Source organism: Prionailurus viverrinus, chromosome X, assembly GCF_022837055.1.
Source record: "Prionailurus viverrinus isolate Anna chromosome X, UM_Priviv_1.0, whole genome shotgun sequence".
NCBI classification, from domain to species: Eukaryota; Metazoa; Chordata; class Mammalia; order Carnivora; family Felidae; genus Prionailurus; species Prionailurus viverrinus.
Genome location: NC_062579.1, coordinates 44,559,568 through 44,573,983, shown reverse-complemented (window position 1 = coordinate 44,573,983; position 14,416 = coordinate 44,559,568).

Below are 14,416 nucleotides of genomic sequence, written 5' to 3'. Positions count from 1 at the left end.
AGATAAGAACCATATGATCCTGTCAATCGATGCAGAAAAGGCATTTGCAAAATTCAGCATCTTTTCTTAATAAAACCCCCCGAGAAAGTCGGGATAGAAGGAACATACTTAAACATCAAAAAGCCATTAATGAAAAGCCCACAGCTAATATCAACTTCAATGGGGAAAAACGGAGAGCTTTTTCCCTGAGATCAGGAACATGATAGAGATGTCCATCTCAGCTCTGTTGTTTAACATTGTGTTCGAAGTGCTAGCATCAACAATCAGACAACAAAAGGAAATCAAAGGCATCAAAATTGGCAAAGATGAAGTCAAGCTTTCACTTTTTGCAGATGACATGATATTATACATGGAAAATCCGATAGACTCCACCAAAAGTCTGCTAGAACTGATACATGAATTCAGCAAAGTCGCCGGATACAAAATCAAGGTACAGAAATCAGTTGCATTCTTATACACTAACAATGAAGCAACAGAAAGACAAATAAAGAAACTGATCCCATTCACAATTGCACCAAGAAGCATAAGATACCTAGGAATAAATCTAACCAAAGATGTAAAGGATCTGTATGCTGAAAACTATAGAAATCTTATGAAGAAAATTGAAGAAGATATAAAGAAATGGAAAAACAAAACGTGCTTATGGGTTGCAAGAATAAATATTGTTAAAATGTCAAAACTACCCAAAGCTATCTACACATTCAATGCAATCCCAATCAACATTGCACCAGCATTCTTCTCGAAACTAGAACAAGCAATCCTAAAATTCATATGGAACCACAAAAGGCCCCGAATAGCCAAAGTAATTTTGAAGAAGAAGACCAAAGCAGGAGGCATCACAATCCCAGACTTTAGCCTCTACTACAAAGCTGTAATCATCAAGACAGCATGGGATTGGCACAAAAACAGACACATAGACCAATGGAATAGAATAGAAACCCCAGAACTAGGCCCACAAACGTATGGCCAACTGATCTTTGACAAACCAGGAAAGAACATCCAATGGAAAAAAGACAGCCTCTTTCACAAATGGTGCTGGGAGAACTGGACAGCAACATGCAGATTGTTGAAACTAGACCACTTTCTCACACCATTCACAAAAATAAACTCAAAATGGATAAAGGACCTGAATGTGAGACAGGAAACCATCAGGAAAAGACCTCTCTGACCTCAGCCATACCAATTTCTTACTTGACACATCCCCAAAGGCAAGGGAATTAAAAGCAAAAATGAACTTATTGGGACCTCATGAAGATAAAAAGCTTCTGCACAGCAAAGGAAACAATCAACAAAATTAAGGGCAACCAACAGAATGGGAAAAGATATTTGCAAATGACATATCGGACAAAGGGCTAGTATCCAAAATCTATAAAGAACTCACCAAACTCCACACCCGAAAAACAAATAATCCAGTGAAGAAATGGGCAGAAAACATGAACAGACACTTCTCTAAAGAAGACATCCGGATGGCCAACAGGCACATGAAAAGATGCTCAACGTCGCTCCTCATTAGGGAAATACAAGTCAAAACCACACTCAGATATCACCTCACGCCAGTCAGAGTGGCCAAAATGAACACATCAGGAGACTATAGATGCTGGAGAGGATGTGGAGAAACGGGAACCCTCTTGCACTGTTGGTGGGAATGCAAATTGGTGCAGCCGTTCTGGAAAGCAGTGTGGAGGTTCCTCAGAAAATTAAAAATAGACCTACCCTATGACCCAGCAATAGCACTGCTAGGAATTTACCCAAGGGATACAGGAGTCCTGATACATAGGGGCACATGTACCCCAATGTTTATAGCAGCACTCTCAATAATAGCCAAATTGTGGAAAGAGCCTAAATGTCCATCCACTGATGAATGGATAAAGAAATTGTGGTTTCTATACACAATGGAGTACTACATGGCAATGAGAAAGAGTGAAATATGGCCTTTTGTAGCAACGTGGATGGAAGTAGAGAGTGTTATGCTAAGTGAAATAAGCCATACAGAGAAAGACAGATACCATATGTTTTCACTCTCATGTGGATCCTGAGAAACTTAACAGAAACCCATGGGAGAGGGGAAGGAAAAAAAAAGAGGTTAGGGTGGGAGAGAGAGCCACAGCATAAGAGACTCTTAAATACTGAGAACAAACTGAGGGTTGATGGGGGGCGGTGGGAGGGGAGGGTAGGTGATAGGCATTGAAGAGGGCATCTTTTGGGATGAGCACTGGGTGTTGTATGGAAACTAATTTGACAATAAATTTCATATGTTAAAAAAAAGAAAGAAAAAATATGGAAACACCACAAATACATAGAGGTTAAGCAACATGCTACTAACTAGTGAGTGGGTCAAACAAAAAATTAAAGAAGAAAAAAATACACAGAAACAAATGAAAATGTGAATACCTCAGGGTCCAAAACCTTTGGGATGCAGCAAAAGTCATCCTCAGAGGGAAGTATACAGTAATACAGGTCTACTTCAAGAAGCAGGAAAAATCTCAAATAAACAAGCTAACAATTTCCCTGAAGTAGCTAGAAAAAAATATAATAAATGAAACCAGAACCAGTACAGGAAGTGAAATAAAAAAGATTAGAGCAGAAATAAATGATGTAGCAACCAAAAGAAAATAATAGAACAAATCAATGAAACCACGAGCTGTTTCTCTGAAAAAATTTAATAATATTGATAACCCCTAGCCAGACTTATCAAAAAGAAAAAATAAAGTTTCCAAATAAATAAAATCACTAATGAGAGAGGAGAAATTACAAGCAACACCACAGAAATACAAACAATTAGAAAATTATGAAAAACTATATGCCAACAAATTGGACAACCTGGAAGAAATGGATAAATTCCTAGAAACATATAAACTACTAAAACTGAAACTAGAAGAAGTAAAAACTTGAAAATGCTGATAACCAGCAAAGAAATAGAATCAGTAATAAAAAACCCCCTAACAAACACAAGTCCAGGGCCAGATGACTTCCCAGGGGAATTGTACCAAACATTTAAGGAAGTATTAATGCCTATCTTCTCAAATTGTTCCAAAAAATGGAACTGGAAGGAAAGGTTCCAAATTGATTCTATGAGGCCAGCATTACCTTGATTCCAAAACCAGACAAAGACCCCACCAAAAAGGATAATTACAGGCCAATATCCCTGATGAACCTGGATGCAAAAATTCTCAGCAAGATACTAGCAAATCGAATTCAACAGTATATTAAAAGAATTATTCACCATGATCAGGTGGGATTTATTCCTGGACTGCAAGGGTGGTTCAGTGTTCACAAATCAATCAATGTCATATACCACACTAATAAAGGAAAAGATAAGAACCATATGATCCTTTTGATATATTCTGAAAAAGCATTTGACAAAGTACAACATCCATTCATTATAAAAACCTTAAAGTAAGTAGGGATAGCAGGAACATACCTCAATATAGGAAAGTCCATTTATAAAAAACACAGAGCTAATATCACACTCAATGGGCAAAACCTGAGAGCTTTTCTTCTAGTCAGGAATAAACAAGGATGTCCACTCTAACAACTGTTATTTAACATAGTAGTGGAAGTCCTAGCCACAGAAATCAGACAACAAAAAGAAATAAAAGACAGCCAAATCATCAAGAAAGAAGGAAAACTTTCATTATTTGTAGGTAACACGACATTCTATATGGAAAACCTAAAAGACTCCAACAAAACATTGCTAGAACTGATAGACATTAATTCAGTAAAGAAGCAGGATGCAAAGTTGACATACAGAAATCGGTTGTATTTCTATACGCCAATAATGAAGCAGCAGAAAGAGAAATCAAGGAGTCGATCCCATTTACAATTGTACCATAAACAATAAGATATCTAAGAATAAGCCTAACCTAAGAGGTAAAATATCTGTATGCTGAAAATGAGAAAGCTTATGGAAAAAAAATGAAGAAGACACAAAGAAATGGAAAGACATTCCATGCTCATGAATTGAAAGAACATTGTTAAAATGTCTATACTATCCAAAGCAATATACACATTTAATGCAATCCTTACCGAAATACCAACAGCATTTTTCACAGAGCTAGAACAAACAATCCTAAACTTTGTACAGAACCACAAAAGACCCCAAATAACGAAAGTCATTTGAAAAAGAAAAACAAAGCTAGAGGCATCACAATTCTGGATTTCAAGTTATATTACCACACTGTAGTGATCAAGACAGTATGGTGCTGGCACAACAACATACACATAGATCAATGAAACAGAATATAAATCTCAGAAATGAACCCACAACTATATGGTCAACTCAGCTTTGACAAAGCAAGAAAGAACATCTAATAGAAAAAAGACAGTCTTTTCAACAAATGGTGTTGGGAAAACTGGACAGTGACATCCAGAAAAATGAAACTGGACCATTTTCTTACACCAAACACAAAGATAAATTAAAAATGGATGAAAGACCTAGATGTGAGACAGGAAGACATTGAAATCCCAGAGGAGAACACAGGAAACAACCTCTTTGACATTAGCCATAGCAACTTCTTAAAAGATATGTCTCTTGAGGCAAGGGAAGCAAAATAAAAAATAAACTGTTGGGACTTCATCAAGATAAAAAGCTTCTGTGCAGTGAAGGAAACTATCAACAAAACTGAACATCAAACTTTGGAATGAAAGAAGATATTTGCAAATGACATATCTGATAAAGGGTTAGAATCCAAAATAAAATCCAAAAGAACTTATAAAACTCAACAATCAAAAAACCAAATAATCCAGTTAAAAAATGGGCAGAAGACATGAATAAGCATTTTTCCAAAGAAGGCATACAGATGGCTGAAAGACACATGAAAAGATGCTCATCACTCATCATCATTGAAATGCAAATCAAAACTACAATGAGATATCACCTCACACCTGTCAGAATAGCTAAAATTAACCATACAGGAAACAACAGGTGTTGGCAAGAATGAGGAGAAAAGGGAATCTTCTTGCACTGTTGGTGGGAATGCAAACTGGTGCAGGCATTCTGTAAATCAGTATGGAGGTTCTGCAAAAAGTTAAAAATAGAACTATCCTACAATTCAACAATTGTACTACTATATATTTACCCAATGAATACAAAAGTACTAATTTGAAGGGATATATGCACCCTGATGTTTATATTAGCGTTATCTACAATAGACAACTTATGGAAATATTCCAAGTGTCCATTGACTGATAAATGCTATATAAATAAAATGTGGTGTTATATGTACAATGGAATATTACCCATAAAAATAAAATCTTTCCATTTGCAAGGTCATGGATGGAGCTAGAGAGTATTATGCTAAGCTAAATAAGTCAGTCAGAGAAAGACAAATATATGACTTCACTCATGTGAAAATTAAGGAACAAAACAAAGGAATAAAGGGTGAAAAGAGACAGAGGCAAACCAATGAACATACTCTTAACTATAAAGAACTGATGAGTACCAGAAGGGAAGTTGAGTAGGTGGGTTAGATGATGGGGATTAAGGAGTGCACTTTGTTGTAATAAGCACCAGGTGTTGGGTGGAAGTGTTGAGTCACTATATTGTACACCAGAAAATAATATTTCAGGGCATGTTAACTAACTTGAATTTGAATAAAAACTTTTAAAAGATACATAAAAACTTGAAAAAAAAGAGAAAAAGACGTTGATCAGACAGCAGACTCAAGCAGTGGGATAGGCATGTGGAGATGGTCAGTCACATTAAAACAGAACCAGGGTCAAAACAAGAAGGTAAGAGAAACAGATTCACTGATGCACCCTCGGAAATATATGCATAGAAACAAGAACACAACCATAGGGACCCTGAGAAAATGAGGCAAGTACTGAGTAAGAGAGGTATTGAGTCACAGAACAACTTAAGACAGCGTCACAGCAATGTCAAGAAACAAATACAGAGATGTTGGCAAAAACTAGAGAAAATAAATGGAGAATTACAGTAAATACCAAATCACAAACATGAAGAACAAAGCCCCAGAAATGCACAGACTCAGGGACTCAGCAACAAAAGGTACAAGGAAGAAGGCATATGCAGTTTCATGAGCACAGACACTGTAACACAGAAGCTCAGAGACACCCAGATACAGGAATACAGATACCCTGAGGCACGCCTCCACTGGATCACAGAAGTTCAGGAATATGCAAAGACTTGGGGATGCAAAGATATAGAAACACACACACACTGGGACAAAGAGGCTCTTGGGCAGCCAGACACAGATATGCACAAACACTAGTTTACATGCAAATATTCGGGGACATGTAAAGATAAGGACATGTAAAGAATTAGGAACACACAAAACTCAGTGATGCACAGCAAAAGGGATCCACAAACACTCAAACACAGAAACTTGTTGGGTTTCCAGACACTGAGACACAGAGATCTATGGGCACACAGAGAGAGGAAGACAGATAAAATATTTTGCAAAGGCTCTGGATATGCAGAAACTCATGGACATTCAAAGACAAGGATGCACAGACACTAAAGCACAGCGATGAAGGACACAGAGACAAGAACATAGAAGCCAGGGAATAGAGGCATAGACTGAGGGACATTCAGAAATGGTGATATATAGACACTGAAACAGAGACTAATAGGATGTACAACACAGGGTTGCATAAAGAATGGGACATAGCAACTCACAGATTTACAGGGGGCTAAGGACATGCAGATACTGGACCACAATATATGATGGAAATCACAGACACCAGAGCAGAGACACTGGGACACTTTGGGAAACTAAAATATTCAGACAGTGTAACACAGCTAGACACTTGCTCAAATAATTATTAAGATATACACAGCCACTGAGAAACATAGGCAACCACTAACACACACAGACACAGGTATACACAAACACTTAATACACATAAACACAGACACTAGAACACACATACAAACTGACAGCAGAATAGATGTCAGAACACACAAGGATGCTGGCACACAGAGACAATGGAATCAGGCACTGCCACACAGATATTGGTACATACAGACACTGGGATACACAGAGGGACACATACAACCTGTGATGGACACACACACTGGAATACATACACCTTTGAGACACAAGGAAACTGGGGTATGAAGACTGAAGCATACAAAAACTAAAATTCAGAGACACACAGTAGCATGCTGACACCAGGACACACAGACAACAAGATACAGGTATTGAGGCACATGGACACAAGAGCATACAAAAACACTGAGACACACAGACACTTTGACTCACAAATAGTGGAATAAGCAAATATTGGAATATAAGTATACGGAGGTACATGGCATTGGGACACACAGAAACTGGGACACACGCTGGAACATATAGTTATAGAGACTTACATAGGTAGTGGCACATACAGTCATGGAACTACACAGAACTGGGCCATACAGAAAATGAGTCAAACAGACATTGTGACACACAGAGACTGAGCTACAGATACCGGGGTACATGGAAACATTGAAACTAAGAGACACACATAACATGCAAATGGTCACCAAATTACACAAACTAGGACAATTATAGAAACTGAAGAACACAGATACTGGAATATGCACAGACACCAAGACACACAGACACTAGAAAATACAGTCATTAAGACGTAAACAGATAATGGAGACACCCAGATATTAGAGTACAGAGAACTATGATCTGCTGATACTGGGAAATATACAGACACTATGACACGGTCATTTTGATACAGACACTGTGCACAGTCAGGGGTAGAGGAAGAATTTGTGATTTAAATACATTGAGATTCACAGACACTGGGATATATAAACACTGAGATACTTGGGGGTATAAACACTGAGACAGCCTCTGAGGCACTTGTATGTAGAGACACTGAGGAATATAGTTATTGGGACATTCAAGCACAGGGAAACAGGTTGCACAAACACTGAGACAAAAAACATCACTGGGACATACAGACACTGAGACACACAAATACTGACACATACAGATAGTGCCATACATAAATAATGGTACACACAAGATCGCATGAGGTAGAGGGAGAGCTAGAAGATGGCACCCGCCAGTGTCTGTCCTGGAGAGTAAGTAATTCAGCAGGCCTCTAGGTGTGTGTTGGATTTAGATATCTGCTCCAGCAGGCCACCACCACATTGAATTCCCTTGAAATACACAGCCTAGTTGGGAGAGGCCAACATGGTGGAGAATTAGTGGGATCTGAAATTCCCTTGTCTCTCAAAAAAAACGGTATTGAGGCCAAAGAACTTTGAACTCCAAGAGTCCAGGAGGCAAAGTGACAGAGTTGATTCCAGGGACCCACCGGTACAACCTAACAGGCCATAGGTGCATGACTACGAACTGGGAGAGATAAACCAAATGGAGGGGAGGGATCCCCTTCTGTGGAGAGATAAAGGGAAGAGAGAGAGGCTGGAGAAGTGTAGGACTGTATCTGGACAAGAGAAAAACCACAGACTGAGAGGGAGAAAGATCCAATCTCTAACTGAGGGGCTTTCCCTGGACTGGAGCCGACTGTGCTAATCATGCACCTGGGGAAGAGGGGAGCCAGCCCCGGGCTAGGTGACTAGGTCAGGGGTGCAGTACACAGTAGAAGAAAGCAATATCCTCCCTGGAGTGCTGTGGGAAGAGGGTATATATCTGCTCAAAGGACAAAGACTGCCTGTGCCTGCCAGCCAGAGACCATATATTGGGTGGTGTGGAGCAGTACCCAGTACTGAGGTGCATGGAGTGGGAGTTTGAATCCCAGCCAAGAACCAGGGAGGCACAGGAGCTGCTGGATCAGGACAAACCACCTCATTTGCACCCGTGGCACAATGAGGTTGGCTTGAACAGTGGTTTGGGACACCCGGTCCATGGAAGAGAAAGTGGGGTGTAGCCCATCACCAACAAGGTGGGGCTTCAGGGAATGGACAGCGGGCACAGCAGGATCAGGACCTGCCTACACCAAACCACGCCCCTCTGTGCCTGGTAACTGCATATATACTGGAGTGGGATTGATGCTGACAAGCCAGACAGCCCCTCCTCCAGACCAACACTGTTGCATTGCCTGATTTAATTCTCAGACAATTCTTACTATATAGATATACTTTCCTTCCTTTTCTCTTTCTTATCTCTTCCCCCCTCTAGTCTGGTTACTCTGGTTGTTGGTTTGTTTAAGCAGACATATTTAACCCATTCTCTTGATACATGTACTACACCTCCTTCTTTATTTTCCTTTCACTCTCTCTAGATTAAGCCATATAGTTTCTTTGGTCAATTTTATTTTATTTTATTTTTCCCTGCCTCCTTCTTATTTTATTTTCTCTCTCTCTGGATTAAGCCATATAGTTTCCCCATCTAGTCAATTTTTATGTTTTCTTTTTCCCTGCCCCTGTCATTTCTCTCTTTGTACTGGATAAGGCCTCTTCCATCAGTACCGCCCCCACCCTGTTGTTTACTTGTAGCTGGTGTTTCTGTTTTGTTGTTGTTGTTGTTGTTGTGTTTTATTTGTTTGTATGTTTTGTTTTCTTGTTTTCTGTTTTTTTTTGTTTGTTTTGTTGTTTGTTTTCCTTTCCAGAGCTACTTCAACGAACAAATCAAAGCACACCTGATGGAGGGTCCAAAACATCACTACGAGTAGGGAGATAAAGTCACCAAAGTCACAACAACAGAAAGCAAGTAACACTCTCCAAAAAACACCTCCTGAAGGGCCAGACCCTGGACACTGTATGACCCCTCTTTAATATAGTAGTGCTTGCAGGTGCAGGGAACATAAAAAGCTTTTAAAACACATAAGGGACAGGGGCACCTGGGTGGTTCAGTCAGTTAAGCATCTGACTTCAGCTCAGGTCATGATCTCACAGTTTGTGGGTTCGAGCCCCACATCAGGCTCAGAGCCTGAAGCCTGCTTCGGATTCTGTGTCTCTTTTCTCTGTCCCTCCCCTACTCACACTCTGTTCTGTCTCTCAAAAATAAATAAACGTTAAAAAAAATAAAAAACATAAAAGACAGAAAACTAGCCAAAATGAGAACATGGAAGAATTCTCTCTAAAGAAATTCCAGGAAGAAATGACAACTAAAGAATTGATCAAAACATATATAAACAATATAACTGGCCAAGAACTTAGAATAATAGTCATAATATAAATCACTGGACTTGGAAAAAGCATAGAAGACAGCAGAGAATCTATTGCTACAGAGACAAAGGAACTAAAAAATAGTAATGATGAATTAAAAATCCTATAAATGAGGTGCAAAATAAAATAGAGGCGGTCACAGTGAGGATTGAAGAGGCAGAGCAGAGAATAGGTGAAATAGAAGATAAAATTATGGAAAAAGAGGAAGCTGAGAAAAAGAGAGATAAAAAAAATTCTGGACCACGAGGGGAGAATTATAGAACTAAGTGATTCAATGAAACAGAACAATATCCATATCATAGAAGTTCCAGAAGAAGAGAAAGAGAAAGGAGCCAAAGGTGTACTTGAACAAATCATAGCTGAGAACTTCCCCAATCTGGGGAAGGAAACACACTTTGAAACCCAGGAGGCACAGAGAACTCCATTCAAATGTAACTTGAATCAATCTTCTGCACAACATATCTTAGTGAAACTGGCAGAATACAAAGATAAAGAGAGAATTCTGAAAGCAGAGAGAGACAAACAGGTCTTAACCTACAAGGGTAGACACATAAGGGTAAGACCCAAGCTATCTACTGAAACTTGGCAGACCAGAAGGGAGTGGCAGGAAATCTTCAATGTGAGGAAGAGAAAAAATATGCAGCCAAGAATCCTTTATCCAGCAAGCTTGTCATTCAGAATAGAAGGAGAGATAAAGGTTTTCCTAAACAAACAAAAACTGAAGGAATTCATCACCACTAAACCATCCCTACAAGATATACTAAGGGGGACTCTGTGAGTGAAATGTTGCAAAGACTACAAGGGACCAGAGACATCACTACAAGCATGAAACCTATAGACAACACAGTGACTCTAAACCCATATCTTTCTATAATAACACTGAACATAAATGGACTAAGTGCTCCAAGAAAAAGACATAGGGTATCAGAATGGATAAAAAACAAGACCCATCTATTTGCTATCTACAAGAGACCCATTTTAGACCTGAGGACACCTTCAGATTGAAAGTGAGGGGATAGAGAACTATCAATCATGCTACTGGAAGTCAAAAGAAAGTTGGAGTAGCCATACTTATATCAGACAAACTAGATTTTAAATGAAACACTGTAACAAGAGATGAAGAAGGGCATTATATAATAATAAGAGGTCTATCCATCAAGAAGAGCTAGCAATTATAAATGTTTATGTACCGAATTCAGAGTCACCCAAATATATAAAACAATTAATCACAAACATAAGCAATCTTATTGGTAAGAATGTGGTAATTGCAGGGGACTTTAATACTCCACTTATAGCAATGGACAGATCATCTAGACAGAAAATCAATAAAGAAACAATGGCCCTGGATGATACACTGGACGGGATGGACTTGACAGGTATATTCATAACTTTTCATCTTAAAGCAACAGAATACACATTCTTCTCGAGTGCACATGGAACATTTTCCAAGATAGATCACATACTGGATCACAAAACAGCCCTCAATAAATACAAAAGAAATGAGGTCATACCATGCACACTTTCAGATCACAATGGTATGAAACTTGAAATCAGTCACAGGAAAAAATTTGGAAAATATCCAAATGCATGGGGGTTAAAGAACATCCTACTAAAGAAAAAATGGGTCAACAGACAATTAAATAAATAATTTAAAAATATATGGAAACAAATGAAAATGAAAACACAACAATCCAAGCCCTTTAGGATACAGCAAAGGCAGTCCTAAGAGGAAAATACTTTGCAATCTAGGCCTATCTCAAAACAAGAAAAATCCCAAATACAAAATCTAACAGCACACTTCAAGGAACTAGAAGCAGAACAACAAAGAAATCCAAAAGCAAGCAGAAGAAGAGAAATAATAAAGATCAGAGCAGAAATAAACAACATAGAATCCAAAAACAAAACGAAACAAAACAAAACAGTAAAACGGATCAATGAAACTAAGAGCTGTGTTTTTGAAAAAATAAACAAAATTGATAACCCTGTAGTCAGACTTCTAAAAAAAAGACGACCCAAATAAATAAAATCAAGAATGAAAATGGATTTATTACAACCAATCCCTCAGAAATACAAGCAATTATCAGGAAATACTATGAAAAATTATATGCCAACAAACTGGACAACCTTGAAGAAATGAACAAATTCCTAAACACCCACACACTACCAAAACTCAAACAGGAAGAAATAGAAAATTTGAACAGACCCATAACTAGTGAGGAAATTGAATCAGTCATCAAAAACCTCCCAACAAATAAGAGTCCTGGACCAGATGGCTTCCCTGGGGGATTCTACCAGACATTTAAAGCAGAGATAATACCTATCCTTCTCAAGCTGTTCCAAAAAATAGAAATGGAAGGAAAACTTCTGGACTCATTCTATGAAGCCAGTATTACTCTGCTTCCCAAACCAGAGAGACCAAGCAAAAAAAGAGACCTACAGGCAAATATCCCCGATAAGCATGGATGAAAAAATTCTCAATAAGATACTAGCAAATCCAATTCAACAGTATATCAAAAGAACACTCTTGTACTGTTGGTGGGAATGCAAACTGGTGCATCCGCTCTGGAAAACAGCGTGGAGAGTCCTCAAAAAATTAAAAATAGAACTACCTTATGGCCCAGCAATAGCTCTACTAGGAATTTACCCAAGGGGTACAGGAGTGCTGATGCATAGGGGCACATGTACCCCAATGTTTATAGCAGCACTTTCAACAATAGCCCAATTATGGAAAGAGCCTAAATGTCCATCAACTGATGAAGAGATAAAGAAGATGTGGTTTATATATACAATGGAATACTACTTGGCAATGAGAAAGAATGAAATCATGTCATTTGTAGCAATGTGGATGGAACAGGAAGGTATTCTGCTGAGTGAAATAAGTAAGTCATAGAAGGACAGATATTATATGTTTTCACTCATATGTGGATCTTGAGAAACTTAACAGACCATGGGGGGAGAGAAGGGGGAAAATATCCACAAACAGAGAGGGAGGGAGGCAAACCACAAGAGACTCTTAAATAGAGAGAACAAACTGAGGGTAGATGGGGGGTGGGGGAGAGGGGAAAATACGTGATGGGCATTGAGGAGGGCACTTGTTGGGATGAGCACTGGGTGTTGTATGTAAGCCAATTTGACAATAAATTATATTTTAAAAAAGAAAGGAAGAAATACACAGAAAAAAACAAATATAATGGAACACACAAACACTGGGATTCTCAGAAACTGGGACAGAGAGACACCAGAAAACAAATAGACCATGGCATATACAAACACTGCTTGTAAACCTACAAATTCAGGGACACACAAACACTAGGACATATAGACGCTGGGATATAGTCCTTAGGCACACATAAATCCTGAAACGCAGACATACTACAATATGGTGACACAGGGACATAGTCACTGAATAATATAGACACTAAGATATCCTGATTCAATCATGCAGAAACTGGCATACAAACGCTAAAGCACACAAAGCACCAAAAACACATAAACGCTTCAACATGCTTAATTTGGAACACACAGACACTGGAACATGTACATATATGAGAACACATAGAGCCTAGAACTTACAGATGTGGGGAGACACTGACAATGGGACATACAGACACTCTTTTCACATTGAGACACACAGATGCTAGCACACTAGGGCACACAGATGGGGATAAAGACACCGAGGCACACAGAAACACTGAACTGAGATACACAACCAACATGCTGGCACTGTGACACCAGACACTGAGGGCACAAAGACACTAATGCACTCATTTACAGTCATAAAGAGAAACTGATATACAAAAGACATTGTGGTACATAGGCACTAAGACACATAAATCTTAAGACACATAAACACTTGGATATACAGAGACTGGGTGAATGATGGGGCAATCTTCTAAGATGAGGGATCCTAGGAGAAGAAGTAGGCTTTGGTGGGGAGCCTACATTTCTTTGAGATATCCGTGGGCCTCCCAAAACATTTATTCATTCATTAATCTCCCTTCTTTCTCCAAATGTCTTGAGATTTCAGAGATCTTTGTTATAATAAGTTTGCAAGTAATAGAAACACTAACTGAAACTATTTTAATGAAGGGAATTTATTGGCTCATGTAACTGGGAAAAACTAAAAAAAAGTAGGGTGTTTCAGAACCCATCATCTGTTCAATGATGTCCCCAAGGTAACATTCAACTTCTTTCTATCTCTTCACTGCCTTCCATAGTTGCTCTATACTAAGCGTGGCTCCTCTAACCACAGGGTGACTGCCAGCAACAACAAACACTGAAGGAAATTCCTGAGTTTCACTCTAACTTGAATACATGCCCACTTTA